We start from the raw sequence: 13,609 nt of genomic DNA, 5'->3' as shown, positions 1-13,609 counted from the left end.
CTTAAGTGTGATTTGCAGAGTATCCATGTAGATGTAAATGTAAATACCTCTGAAAGCCCCATAAAGAGATTAGTGTGTTCAGACAGGCAAATTGACAGAAAACTTTAAATCACTGTAACTTTTTTTCGTAATCCGGTTTCAATGAAACGGTGTCCCAAGTTACGCTCAATTTATCTGCGAAAACCCATGAAAATTTGTCTAGTAATTTTGGAGAAGCGTGTTCAAACAGACGGACACGACAACTTTACAGGTTCATTATTAGTGTAGATTAAGGAAGTGACTGTAAAAGAGTATATGCTACAAAATCTGTACCTGATAGCTAAGGAAATTCAAACAGTTTTTAAATCTGAAGGCTTTTATGGCCGTTGTCACTAAAGTTAAAATCTTATAGGTTGTCTAGAAGGAAATATGACGTGGCCTAACAACCCAGAAGATTTTAACTTTAGGTTTTAAGTTGATGAGAAGGTTTCCAGAGTTTTACAGACATCTCAATAAGTAAAACATAGGTTAGCTGCCACCTGAGAAAGGAAAAAATTCGTAATGTATGTAGCGCCTATTCCTGCAGCAGTGAGATGCGAATGCATTCGTGACCTGGGGGGCGACGTGCTGGAAACAATGTACAGTCCGAGCAACGCTCTCTGCCTCCAACACTTGAAAGGCCGACCCACCTCCAAATCGAATTCACGATGAATACCTGAGTTGAAAATTCGCTACGAGACTCCAGCAAACATTGCCTGGCGTCCGAATACGCTGTGAAATTCAAAACAATAGTGCTTTCGGTGGATGGTAATTTCTAAGTACGTAAGCATATGTAAAAAAGATACAACGGGCAGGTGAGACGCAGCATGCAGCCCGGGGCGCAGCTGGGGACAGCCGCGGTCAGCCGGCACGTGCGAGCGCGCACGTGAGAGACACCGACCGACTCGCCTCCATATTTTTAGGACATTAGACGCGTTCGCGGACGCGTGACTGTTACGCGGACCCCGGCCCGTGTTCGGCTGTCTGCTTTCCTCAGTTAAATACACGGTACTGACTAGTAGAGCAACCTGGAAAGTTACCAGTGCCACGCAAGGGGTTTGTTAAGTTACGATGAGTCATATCGCTCTGTGAAAGATGCTCACACGTTGCGTTATTTCATTTTTACTTTTTTTGAAGAGGACTGTTCATTCTCGCTACATTTTTTTGTACGGTGTTGCAAAACTATTTGTTCAAAATAACAGGGAAGCTTGAGAAATCCAAAATAATCATATCTGGTATACTGGTATGGCGACAGCTGATTGACAGCCGTGAAAAAGTGTGACCTTTTCGTCCCTCTTACGCATTTCTTACATGCAGCTGCCTTCAAAAGGTGGATAAATACACTGAGATACTACCAGCAAACAGCGACGTTGCGGGAGCCTCCATTGACACTGAGCAGTGCGTTCTCCCGCTTTCAGCTATAGTCGAAGAATTAAAAAGGACAAGTCAGTTATCACAATTACTGTCGGATTGGGGAGAGTTCCAGCAAGTAGTACATTCGACTTTGGTTCAAAAATGGCTCTGAGCACTATGGGACTTAACATCTGAGTTCATCAGTCCCCTAGAACTTACAACTACTTAAACCTAACTAACCTAAGGACATCACACACGTCCATGCCCGAGGCAGGATTCGAACCTGCGACCGTAGCCGTCGCGCAGTTCCAGACAGAAGCGCCTAGAACCGCTCGGCCACACCGGCCGGCTCGACTCTGGCCCTGGAGATCCTAGGTACACTCGCGGATATGGGCGGGGAATTTTCTTTATTCCTATGCCTCCAGCACTGCCCCAGATCCACACAGAGTGCAAGCAAAGTAGTACCGTGGGCGTTCCCCGGAGATAAAAGGCGGGCGGGACCATGGGCTCGACACTCTCTCCCTCCTACGGCCGTGGCAAATAGAGGAAGTACCTCACTTACAGTCAGGCGAACAGCTCAGTTAAATGATTGCACCTAGTGAAAACCATATGACATGAGGAGCAGGCACTGGTATTTCCAGAATAACTCCACCACAAGAAGGTCGTAGGATTATTCGACTTGCTCTGACGAATGGACAGATGACATCAGCTTAAATGCGAGGAGATGTTACAACAGGCAGAGTGTCACCGTGACCCGTAGTGCACAGATTACCGGATGACTGGGACGAGATGTCGAGTTGCTGTGCGTCTTTTACGGTTGACAACATGGTATAGACAACAGACTTCCATGGTGAGGAACCAAAGTTGCCGGCCGGAGTGGCCAGCCGGTTCTAGGCGCTACAGTCTCGAACCGCGAGATCGCTACGGTCGCAGGTTCGAATCCTGCCTCGGGCATGGATGTGTGTGATGTCCTTAGGTTAGTTAGGTTTAAGTAGTTCTAAGTTCTAGGGGACTGATGACCTCAGAAGTTGAGTCCCATAGTGCTCAGAACCATTTGAACCATTTTTGAACTAAAGTCAACTTGAACATCGAGTTTCATTCTGTGGTGTTCACCAACGAGTCTTGCTGGCGTTTGTAGCGGTCATATCGACTCCAAAGTGTCCGTAGACGACTTCGTGAAAGGTAACAAGAAAAAGCAATTCTCGACACCCAAATCCCTCGAATCCTTGGAATCATGTTGTGGGGAACTCTTAGATATAATAACACGATTAATTTAGTAGTTGTTGAAAGGAGGCTGAATGCTCGCCAGTACGTGGTATGAACGTTATCGTTCTTGTCACATCCCTCATGACCTGAGTACCTGATGGCACCTTAATTCAGGATAATGTACGACCCCACACTATAGTTCACTCTACAAACGTCTAGTAGACTGATTTGTCACCCATAAGCATATCTAGAATGAAATGGGAGAGATTTTTGGGAATTTTGCGTTAAGTTCCTATGGGACCAAACTGCTCAGTTCATCGGTCCCTACTTACACTAACTTACGCTATGGACAACACACACACACCCATGCCCAAGGTGTGACTCGAACCTCCGTCGGGGAGAGCCGCGCGAATCGTGGCAAGTCGCCTTAAACCACGCGGCTAACACGCGCGGCAATGAAATGGAAAGATGTATACCGTAAATCAGTCACCAATCACCTATTTTCATGACCTTACACAGCATGTTTTCAGAGTACGGCACGAAACTGCTCAAGATGGCATTCGAAATGTGTTTTCTTTCATGCAACAACGAATAAAAAATGGCTCTGAGCACTATGGGACTTAACATCTCAGGTCATCAGTCCCCTAGAACTTAGAGCTACTTAAACCTAACTAACCTAAGGACATCACACACGTCCATGCCCGAGGCAGGATTCGAACCTGCGACCGTAGCCGTCGCGCGGAACAACGAATAAAGAGTGTGTTTGTGCCTGTAGGGGTCACATCTCGTACTAATGTTGATGATGGACCTTGGTTCCAAATGAAAGGCAAGCTTAGTCGCTTACTACCCGTTATGTGAGGAGTGAATTTTTTGGGTGGAAACAGGAAACTTTCGTTTTGGTGGCTTTTGGTTGGAATATTTATTTACGATTACTCACAATAATACACCACTGTACCAGGGGGTAGCCCCTGACAGAACTCTGTTTTTCAGACAGCATCTAACAAAAACAACGGAAAACAGAAAACAAAAAACAACATATTTGAAAAGCTAAGTGGCACAACTCAGGGAGCATCGGCATCCACCTTACTTTATTCTGTCATGGTTCTTGTCTTCTCAACCACTAAATATTATTCCCAGTTTGACTAAGCAGTCCATATGCACAACTGTTAAATGTCCAACTAAATAAGATGACGATAATGATTGCTGGTGTTATCATAACAACGCCTACAGAATGGATGCCAGTACTAAGGCATTTTCCACTGATTCAATTTTCTTTTTTCTTTTTTTGATTCATCAGTCTTCTGGCTGGTTTGATGCGCTCCGCCACGAATTCCTGTCCTGTGTCGACCTCTTCATTTCAGTGTAGCACTTGCAATCTATGTCCTCAATTATTTGCTGGGTATATTCCAATCTCTGTCTATCTCTGTCTTCCTCTACAGTTTCTCCTCTCTACAGCTGCATCTAGCACCATGGAAGTAATTCCCTGACGTCTTAACATATGTCCCATCATCCTGCCCTTCTCCTTGTAAGTGTTTTCCACATATTCCTTTCCTCTCCGATTCTGCGCAGAACCTTCTCATTCCTTACCTTATCAGTCCACCTAATTTTCAACATTCGCCAGTAGCACGACGTCTCAAATGCTTTGATTCTCCTCTATTCCGCTCTTCCCACAGTCCATGTTTCACTACCATACAATGCTGTGCACCAAATCTACATCTCAGAATTCTCTTCCCGAAATTAAGGCTTATGTATGATACTAATAGACTTATCTTGGCCAGGAATTCCCTTTTTGCCAGTGCTAGTCTGCTTCTGTTGTCCTCCTTGCTTAGTCCGTCATTGGTTGTTTTGCTGTCTAGATAGCAGAATTCTTTATCTTCATCTACTTGGTGACCGTCAATCCTGATGTTAAGTTTCTCGCCGTTCTCATTTCTGCTACTTCTCACTGCTTTCGTCTTTCTTCGATTTACTCTCATTCCATATTGTGTGCTCACTAGACTGTTGATTCTAGTCGGAAGATCATGTAATTCCTCAATTTCACTCAGGAAAACAATGTCATCAGCGAATCGTACGATTGATATCCTTTCACCTTGAATTTCAGTTCCATTCCTGAACCTTTCTTTTATTTCCATCATTGCTTCTTCGATGTATAGACTGAACACAAGGAGCGAAAAACTACATCCCTGCCTTAAACCCCTTTTAATCCGAGCACTTCGTTCTTGGTCGTTCACTCTTATTATTCCCTCTTGGCTCTTGTACATATTATATTTTACCCGTCTCTCCCTGTAACTTACCCCTATTTATCTCAGAATTTGGAACATCTTGTACCATTTTACATTTTCGAACTCTTTTTCCAGGTCGACAAATCGTGTCTTGATTTTTCTTCAGTTTTGCTTCCATTATCAACTGCAACGTCAGAATTTCCTCTCTGGTGTCTTTACCTTTCCTAAAGCCAAACTGATCGTCATCCAACACAGCCTAATTTTCTTTTCCGTTCTTCTGTATATTATTCTTGTCAGCAACTTTGATGCATGAGCTGTTAAGCTGATTGAGCGATAATTCTCGCACTTTTCAGCTCTTGCAGTCTTCGGAATTGTGGACTTATATGTTATTCACACCAATGTGAATAGTCGTTTTGTTGCCACTTCCCTCAACGATTTTAGAAATTCTGATGAAATGTTATCTATCCCTTCTCCCTTCTCCTCTTAAATTCTGATTCTAATACTGGATTCTCTAACTCTTCTAAATCGACTCCTGTTTCTTCTTCTATCACGTTAGACAAATCTTCGCCCTCATAGAGGACTTCAATGTACTATTTTCACCTATCCCATCTCTCCTCTGCATTCTCGTTGCATTCTTAATGTTACCAAGTTTGCTTTTAATTGCACCCTAGTTTGTTTTGACTTTCCTATATGCTGCTTCACTCTTTCCGACAATCATTTCTTTTTCCTTTTCTTCACATATTTCATGCAGCCATTTCGCCTTAGCTTCATTGCACTTTCTATTTAATCATTATTTAGCGACTTGTATTTCTGTATTCCTGAATTTTCCTTAAAATTTTTGTACTTCCTTCTTTCTTCGACCAGCTGAGGTATTTCTTCTGTTACCCATAGTTTCTTCGCAGTTACCTTCTTTGTACCTATGTTTTTCTTTCCAACTTCAGTGACTGCCTTTTTTAGAGATGCCCATTTCTCTTCAACAGTGCTGGTGAGTGAGCTATTCCTTATTGCTCTATCTGTAGCTTTAGAGAACTTCAAGCGCATCTGGTCACTCCTTAGTACTTCCGTATCTCACTTCTTTAAGAATTGATTTTTCCTAACTAATCTCTTAAACTTCAGCCTAGTCCTCATCACTACCACATTGTGATATGAGTCTATATCTCCTCCTGGGTACACCATACAATCCAGTACTTGATTTCGGAATCTCTGTCTGATCATGATGTGGTCTAACTGAAATCTTGCCGTATCATCCGGCCTTCACCAAGTATAACTCCTCCTCTTCTGATTCTTGAACAGATTATTCGCTATTACTAGCTTAAATTTGTTACAGAACTCAACTAGCCTTTCTCCTCTCTCATTCCTTGTCCCAAGCCAATATTCTTCTGTAATCTTTTCTTCTACCACTTCCCCTACAACTGCATTCCTGCCCACCATGACTATTAGATTTTCAACTCCCTTTACGTACTGTATTACCCTTTCGATATCCTCATATATTTCCTCTATCTCTTCATCTTCAGCATATATACCTGAACTATCGTTGTGGACTTTGGTTTGCTGTAGATTCTGATAAGAATAACTCCATCACAGAACCCTATTCACGGTAACACACTCTCTCGTACATTTCTATTGATAACGAATCCTTCTCCCGTTATACCATTTTCTGTTGATGTTGATATTACACTATATTCAATTTCGATTCATTAATGCTCACAGGAATGAGTGCAAAAAAAAAAAAAATCATGGATAGTAAAAATCTACCAGTCCATCAAGATGTCTGCGACACAAACCACAACCGACTCCGCTCCAGACGACCGCCAACAATAACAGCAACGGTCGCTGTGAAAGAAGACTTCAACGTTACTAGTGCATGAACTCAAGAATTGACTTGACAACAAAATAATAATACTGTGTGCATCACCCAAAAACCACCGGGATTTGACTTGGCATGCAAAATATGGCCAATGGTACGCAGAATTAGAACTCAACAAGTGATATGTGCATTTTTTTTTTTACACAAATGCTCAAAGCAGTCATCCCCGATATGTGAGAACCACAGAGCATCAGACACAGTACAGAAGAATGCCCCATAATATCTTACGATGTGAGACCAGAAGATTTCTTGCTGGCGACGCCAAAGTCGGTAAATTTAATAGATGCTGCAGATCTTTGTTTATAAAATTTTATATTGTATATATTGTGCTTTATGCTCTATGTACTTCTTTATCACTGTATCAAAAAGTCATGCGATCAACAAATCTTCAAGAAGTTCGACAAACATTGATCTGGTGCCTTATAGTGTACTACTTTCTGTTTAATGATGAAACTGACAGCAAAAAGAGCAACCGCAATAAAAGTATTACAGACATCGATAAAAATATAACGGACAACAAGACATTTCAGGTTATATCTAGAATCTAAATCACTGCCTCTTCATTAACAGACACTTACTTGAAGCAGCTAAGTAAGTGATTGATGGCTTGAGCATAACCACAGACATACTCTGGCCGCCTCCGTAGTTTAGTGGCCAGAACGGCTACCATGGAATTTTTTATTTTTCGTGGGAGAATTGGAATGGGGTCCATTCAGCCTCGTGAAGCCAATTGAGGAACTTCTTAATTAACACGTAGCGGCTTCAGTGTCTGCAAAACCGACAGTTGTCGATTTTAAAGACATTGAAGCGGTGTAACGACTCAATGCTCCGCCATACCCCATCCGTATCACGTCACTGGCTGAGGGTAACTTGGCGACAGGTCGGTCCCGACTGGAGCGTGTGTAGTCAGAACGGCGGAGCTTCCCTTACCGCAATACAGTAAATCACGAGATCTCTGTGATAATATTGTTGACGTTCTATGAGGCACTCATGATATTAATTACCACATTTTTGGCTCCGCCATACCCCATCCGTATCACGTCACTGGCTGAGGGTAACTTGGCGACAGGTCGGTCCCGACTGGAGCGTGTGTAGTCAGAACGGCGGAGCTTCCCTTACCGCAATACAGTAAATCACGAGATCTCTGTGATAATATTGTTGACGTTCTATGAGGCACTCATGATATTAATTACCACATTTTTGGCTTTTGGTGGACCCATCACTATTGGAATGTAAAGTCACTTTGTACTTCACAAATAACGCAGATAGCTGTAGATTTCATATATTTGTAGCGTTCTTCCAGGCAAGTTCAGTATCTTTCATCTAACTGGTATTTTGCGTATTTGGCATAACATTCTTTGCGGCACTCATTTCACAATAATACTTACATATTTTGCATGGGAGCTTAATTATATTAATGAAAATAATTTTTAATTTTTTTTAGTCGCTGTCTGTCCGTTTACGAAGTCTCGTAAACGGTTGGCCCTGACTAGTTTTAGTACGCAATCTGACTGCATAGAACAACAACAAAGAATGAAATGAAAATTTCCGTTAACACAATTAATTAATTAAGTCCCCAGCAACTATAAAACGTACGAAAGCAAAGCACAAATGTAACTGTTCTGTGTGTGGAAGTGTGATTCAACGTACACATCTGGCACGGTTCTTCGTCAATAAGACAAGATATTTTGAACACCATTTATACTGAAGCAATTACAAAAAAAATAAAAATACTATAATTGAGTAAGGAAACCAGAATTACACTCTAATACAAGAACACAAGCCAGATGCTTTGTTGACTGAACCTGTAATGACGCATTATTTAAGACATTGAAATAATAAAAAAAAGGGAATTTTTTTACCTTCATATATATTGACGAAAAGCACTCTGATCATTACAATATCTCCATTCGAACAACATCTGCTGTCTAGCCCATCAAACAAATGCATAAAACATGGAACAAGCACTCCCTACTACAACATCTCAACACCGACTGACTACTACTACTACTCAACAAGCACCGACTACTGCCACATCTCGACAAGCACTGCCAGTGGAGGCGGCGGAATAAAATTCTTTGGCGCAATCTCTGGCGCTGTGGCTCAGTGTAGCCACCTTTCATACGCCCTTCCTCCACGGGCCAGAATTTGATGGTATTTTTGCCAGCATTGGTGGTGAAAATACCACCAAATTCGTCCACAAAAATACAGACAAAAATAAAAGATAACATTAATACGTAAATATCACATAATTAGATAAAATTTTGGCTTTGCACTGACCTTTCAATAACCTAATATATAAAATACAGTAAGCAATACAAATTCTTTCATACATGTGACCCCACATAATAGTTTACACAATACACAAAAAATCAGTTTATACAAATATTCACATAAATGCTTTCCATAGTTCAAAAAAACAAGTAGTTGATAGTTCCAGCAGTAGCACCCAGCAATGGTCAACAGGTGCAAACAGCAAGAAGTAACATCATTTCAGTAGAAACAGTTCCAACAGTGGCACCCAGCAATGCTGAGTAGGTGCAGACACCGACAAGTGACATCATTTCAATAGAAGCAGTTCCATCAGTTGCACCCAGCAATGTTGAATAGGTGCAGACACCAACAAGTGACATTATGTCAGTAGCAGCAGTTCCATCAGTGGCACCCAGCAATGTTGAACAGGTGCAGACACCAACAAGTGACATCATTTCAGTAGAAGCAGTTCCATCAGTGGCACCCAGCAATGTTGAACAGGTGCAGACACCAATAAGTAACATCATTTCAGTAGAAGCAGTCCATCAGTGGCACCTAGCAATGTTGAACAGGTGCAGACACCAACAAGTGACATTATTTCAGTAGAAGCAGTTCCATTAGTGGCACCCAGCAATGTTGAACAAGTGCAGACACCAACAAGTGACATTATTTCAGCAGAATCAGTTCCATCAGTGGCACCCAGCAATGTTGAACAGGTGCAGACAACAACAAGTGACATCATTCAGCAGAAACAGTTCCATTAGTGGCACCCAGCAATGTTGAGTAGGTCCAGACACCACAAGTGACTTCATTTCAGTAGAAGCAGTTCCACCAGTGGCACCCAGCAATGTTGAGCAAGTGCAGACACCAACAGGTGACATCTTTTCAGTACAAGCAGTCCATCAGTGGCACCTAGTAATGTTGAACAGGTGCAGACAGCAACAAGTGACATCATTTCAGTATAAGCGGTTCCGCTAGTGACACCCAGTAATGTTGAACAGGTGCAGACAGCAGACCATAATATTCACTATCACTAATCACACTGTTCATCAGAGTTTATCAGCAGAAATTAAACATGTCCTAGTGGCACCAATCATGCAGAAAAAGTGCAAGTAACAGTCCATAATATTCACTATCACTAATCACACAGTTCATCAGCAGAAATTAAACATTTCTAAGTGTCACACATCAATGTTGAACAGGTGCAGGTGTGAACAACAGTTTGAATGCACACACAATTGCTTTTACAAAATTATTATCAATGCTCTTACACTAAACATACAAATTATAATAAACACACAAATGATATCAGATAATTGTCATATTAACTATTACAAATACACAAATATCAGTAAACCTATAATATTTATGGGTGTCAGTGCAAGCCACAACAAACAAGTAAAATAATATTTAGGAGATAGGTCGGTACCAATTATTTGGGATTAGGAAGGGAAAACACACAAAACACACTCACTCATCTTTCATCCACATTAAGTGCTACTGTGTAATTGAATAGTGTTAATTGTGTAAATGCAATTCTGTCAAAATTTGATGTTCATCATGTGTATCAAGTAGTAGTGGCAGCAATGTATAATAGTCAATAATAGTTAGTCAACGTCGTAGTCATCATGTCGAGACCAATGTTTGCCAAGCCAAATCAAAATGTACGGTTGCTGAACAACTGTCAGTGTGCCAAGATATGCAATTACTTCCTCTCTCCACAAAAAAAGTATATACTGCTTAGTGATTTAACAAACTGTGTGTGTAGACTATCTTCCTTCTACTTGAGTGTTCTAGTCTGCCAACTTCATCTTCCTAGTTCCATATAAACCAACAAAAAAAAATGCTCCTCACTTACTTTACCTCTTATCCACCAAAACTCCAATAATCATTATCATCACATAATCTTAATACTTCAATAACACCTCTTACGTCGATACATATAAACCTTATCATCAATATCATTTACCTTACCTCTTGTCCACCAAAACTCCAATAATCATCAGCTTCACACAATCTCAATACCTCAATAATACCTCTTCAATACGTCGACACATATAAACCTTATCGCCAATATCATTTCACTTCCATAACAACTCTTTCCTCTAGTCAGTCTCCTCGAACAAGTACAGATAAAATCCTAGTGCAAACTTCAATTCATCATCCCATACAATCCGAAGACACAATGTCCACACACAACCTCTGTGTAATCCATCTGACCCAAATCTTCTACTCATTATGAATCATAAAATACATTTTGGTTACCTTGTCCATCATTAAATAAGAGAAATGCATACATGACCTCTAACAGACTTTTGTTCGAATAACTCTCAGTAATTAAGTACGATTACGGAGTGTAAATGATCATAATATTTCACAGTGTGTACACCACTTCAAGAATCATGGCAGAAGCAAACCTGTGGAGTATTTTTTGTGTCAAGTGTCACTTGCTATTTCAATTGCTCACGAAGAATGCAGTGTAATAGCTGTCAATGGTCTAAACCTAGTGTTGGTATGTCATGTCGTTAGCTTCCTTCCTATTAGCATAAATTTATACAGCTTCCATAAAACCTCCAGCTCATGTGACTTCAATGAAGTTTCTTGTACCAACGTCGTTCGTAGAATTATAGCAGTTCAGTTTCTTATCTTAAAATATAAAGCACTGAGCGTAAGCAAAACATGCAATAGCGAGTAAATATACCAGTAGAGAACAGAATGTCAACAAGTGGATGCAGCACAATCCCTACAACGAGGCTCTGCCAAGCGAACAATAACTAATACCATAGTGTAACCTAAACTCTATGTTCGTACACTGTACATCAGCATTGCTATATGCTAAATTGAAGAGTAGTTATGACAACAAAACAGAAATGTGTAAATATGCAATCCATACGCAAAGCAGCAAATATGTATCTTACATAATAAAGAGGTCATTAGCGTCATATCAGCATAAGCAAATAAATGTTCATATGTAATCTTAATAAGTAAACATGAAGGCGCAAGCAGATAAATCACAAAGTATAACTTACATACATAACCATATCAGCACAACTAATCAGGTGACAATTATAATTTAAATAAATACGCACAGCAGGCACATAATAAAAAAAATGACGTCAGTGAAAAAGCATAGCAGCCAAGCGATGCATAATGTACATAAGTAACAACCCTGTTCCTTAATCAATCATTGTCAAAATCAGTAAACACAAAGTATAAATCACGTAATCGCGAGCAGCAAATTACGTCTAAAGTACGTACCTAAGTGGAAATATGTTACCTGAAAAATAAACTCAATTAATAGTTACCGTTTTAGTTTATTAGTTTCTTCTTCTAAATTACATTCTTCCTGAAAATTTCTCGATAGCAAGTCCTCTTAACCTCGGACACACACAGAATTTACCTGAAGTTCTTAAATATTTTATACAACCGTATCCTGAAAAATACTGAACGTTAATAACATAATTCATCAAGTCACTATAGCTTTATACTGAATTTATTTGGAGAAATTAGACTGTGTATTTGTTTACGGCTGTCAGTGCATTCGCACTGAGCGCTCGATCAGCTGTAGGCGCGTGACGTAGGAAGCAATTGTTTGCGGTCAACGACTGCCTTGTGCGGCGCGCAGACTTGACTGTTGCTTTGAGTATGTGCCGCCGCCAAAACACAGCGCGGTGTCCTTGTACTCTCTGCATGTTTACGTATAACTGTTAGTCTCTCAAAAGTATGTCATTCCACAAAAATTTTAACGTTCGATATATAATGTATTCCCTTAGAGCGCCGAGATTTAAGAGTTTCTACTTCGACAGTGTTATCATGAATAATTTTGCGAATTCTATATGGACCGTTATAAAGCAGAAAAAATTTGCGACATAAGCCTTTTCCTTTGTGATACAAACGATGAGTCTTAATTAACACCTTCTGACCAACTGACAAGATTTTTAAACGACCAGGATGTTTAGCTGGTTTCTCTCTTCTAGCAGCCGCAGATGCAGTATTTTGCAGAGCCAGGTTGACAACTTCAGAATGCCGCAGTTTCCGTGAAGGCGGAAAAGGAACGATTTCAGAAATGCGATTTGTCGGTGCTTTATTTTTTAATATCAATATAGGCGGTAAAGAAGTTGAATCATTAGGGAGTTCATTCAGAATGTTTTGAAAAATGTGAAGATACTGATCCCATGTTCTATGATTCTGATGACAATAAAGACGACACAATTTATTGATTTCCTTCATCCATCTCTCTGAAGCGTTAGATTGAGGGTGAAAAAGTGAAATGAAAATTGGTTTAATCTTACGACGCCGTAGAGTACGAAGCCAAATTTTAGAGCGAAACTGTGATCCATTATCTGATATAACCTTATCAACATGACCCACTTCTTTAAGAAAATGTTTGATGAAAGCATTAGATACTGAACGAGCTGCTGCTTTGCGTAAAGGTGTAAAACACACATATTTTGATGTCAATTCCACTGCTACCAAAATGTACGCAAAACCATTAGTAGAACGAACCACTGGACCGAACAAATCGACTGCAGCCATCTCCTTTAATTTCGCTGGAATGATAGGAAACAACGGAGCTCTGTGAGAAATAGTTGGCGGCTTAGCCTTTTGACATAATTTGCATTTGGCAAGAACAGATCGAATACGTTTTTCCATATTACTGAAGTAGCAATTTTCTCGTAATTTATGGAAGCAT

The sequence above is a fragment of the Schistocerca serialis genome, chromosome 3, assembly GCF_023864345.2.
Source record: "Schistocerca serialis cubense isolate TAMUIC-IGC-003099 chromosome 3, iqSchSeri2.2, whole genome shotgun sequence".
Classification (NCBI taxonomy): Eukaryota; Metazoa; Arthropoda; class Insecta; order Orthoptera; family Acrididae; genus Schistocerca; species Schistocerca serialis.
Note: the sequence above shows the minus strand (reverse complement) of the source record.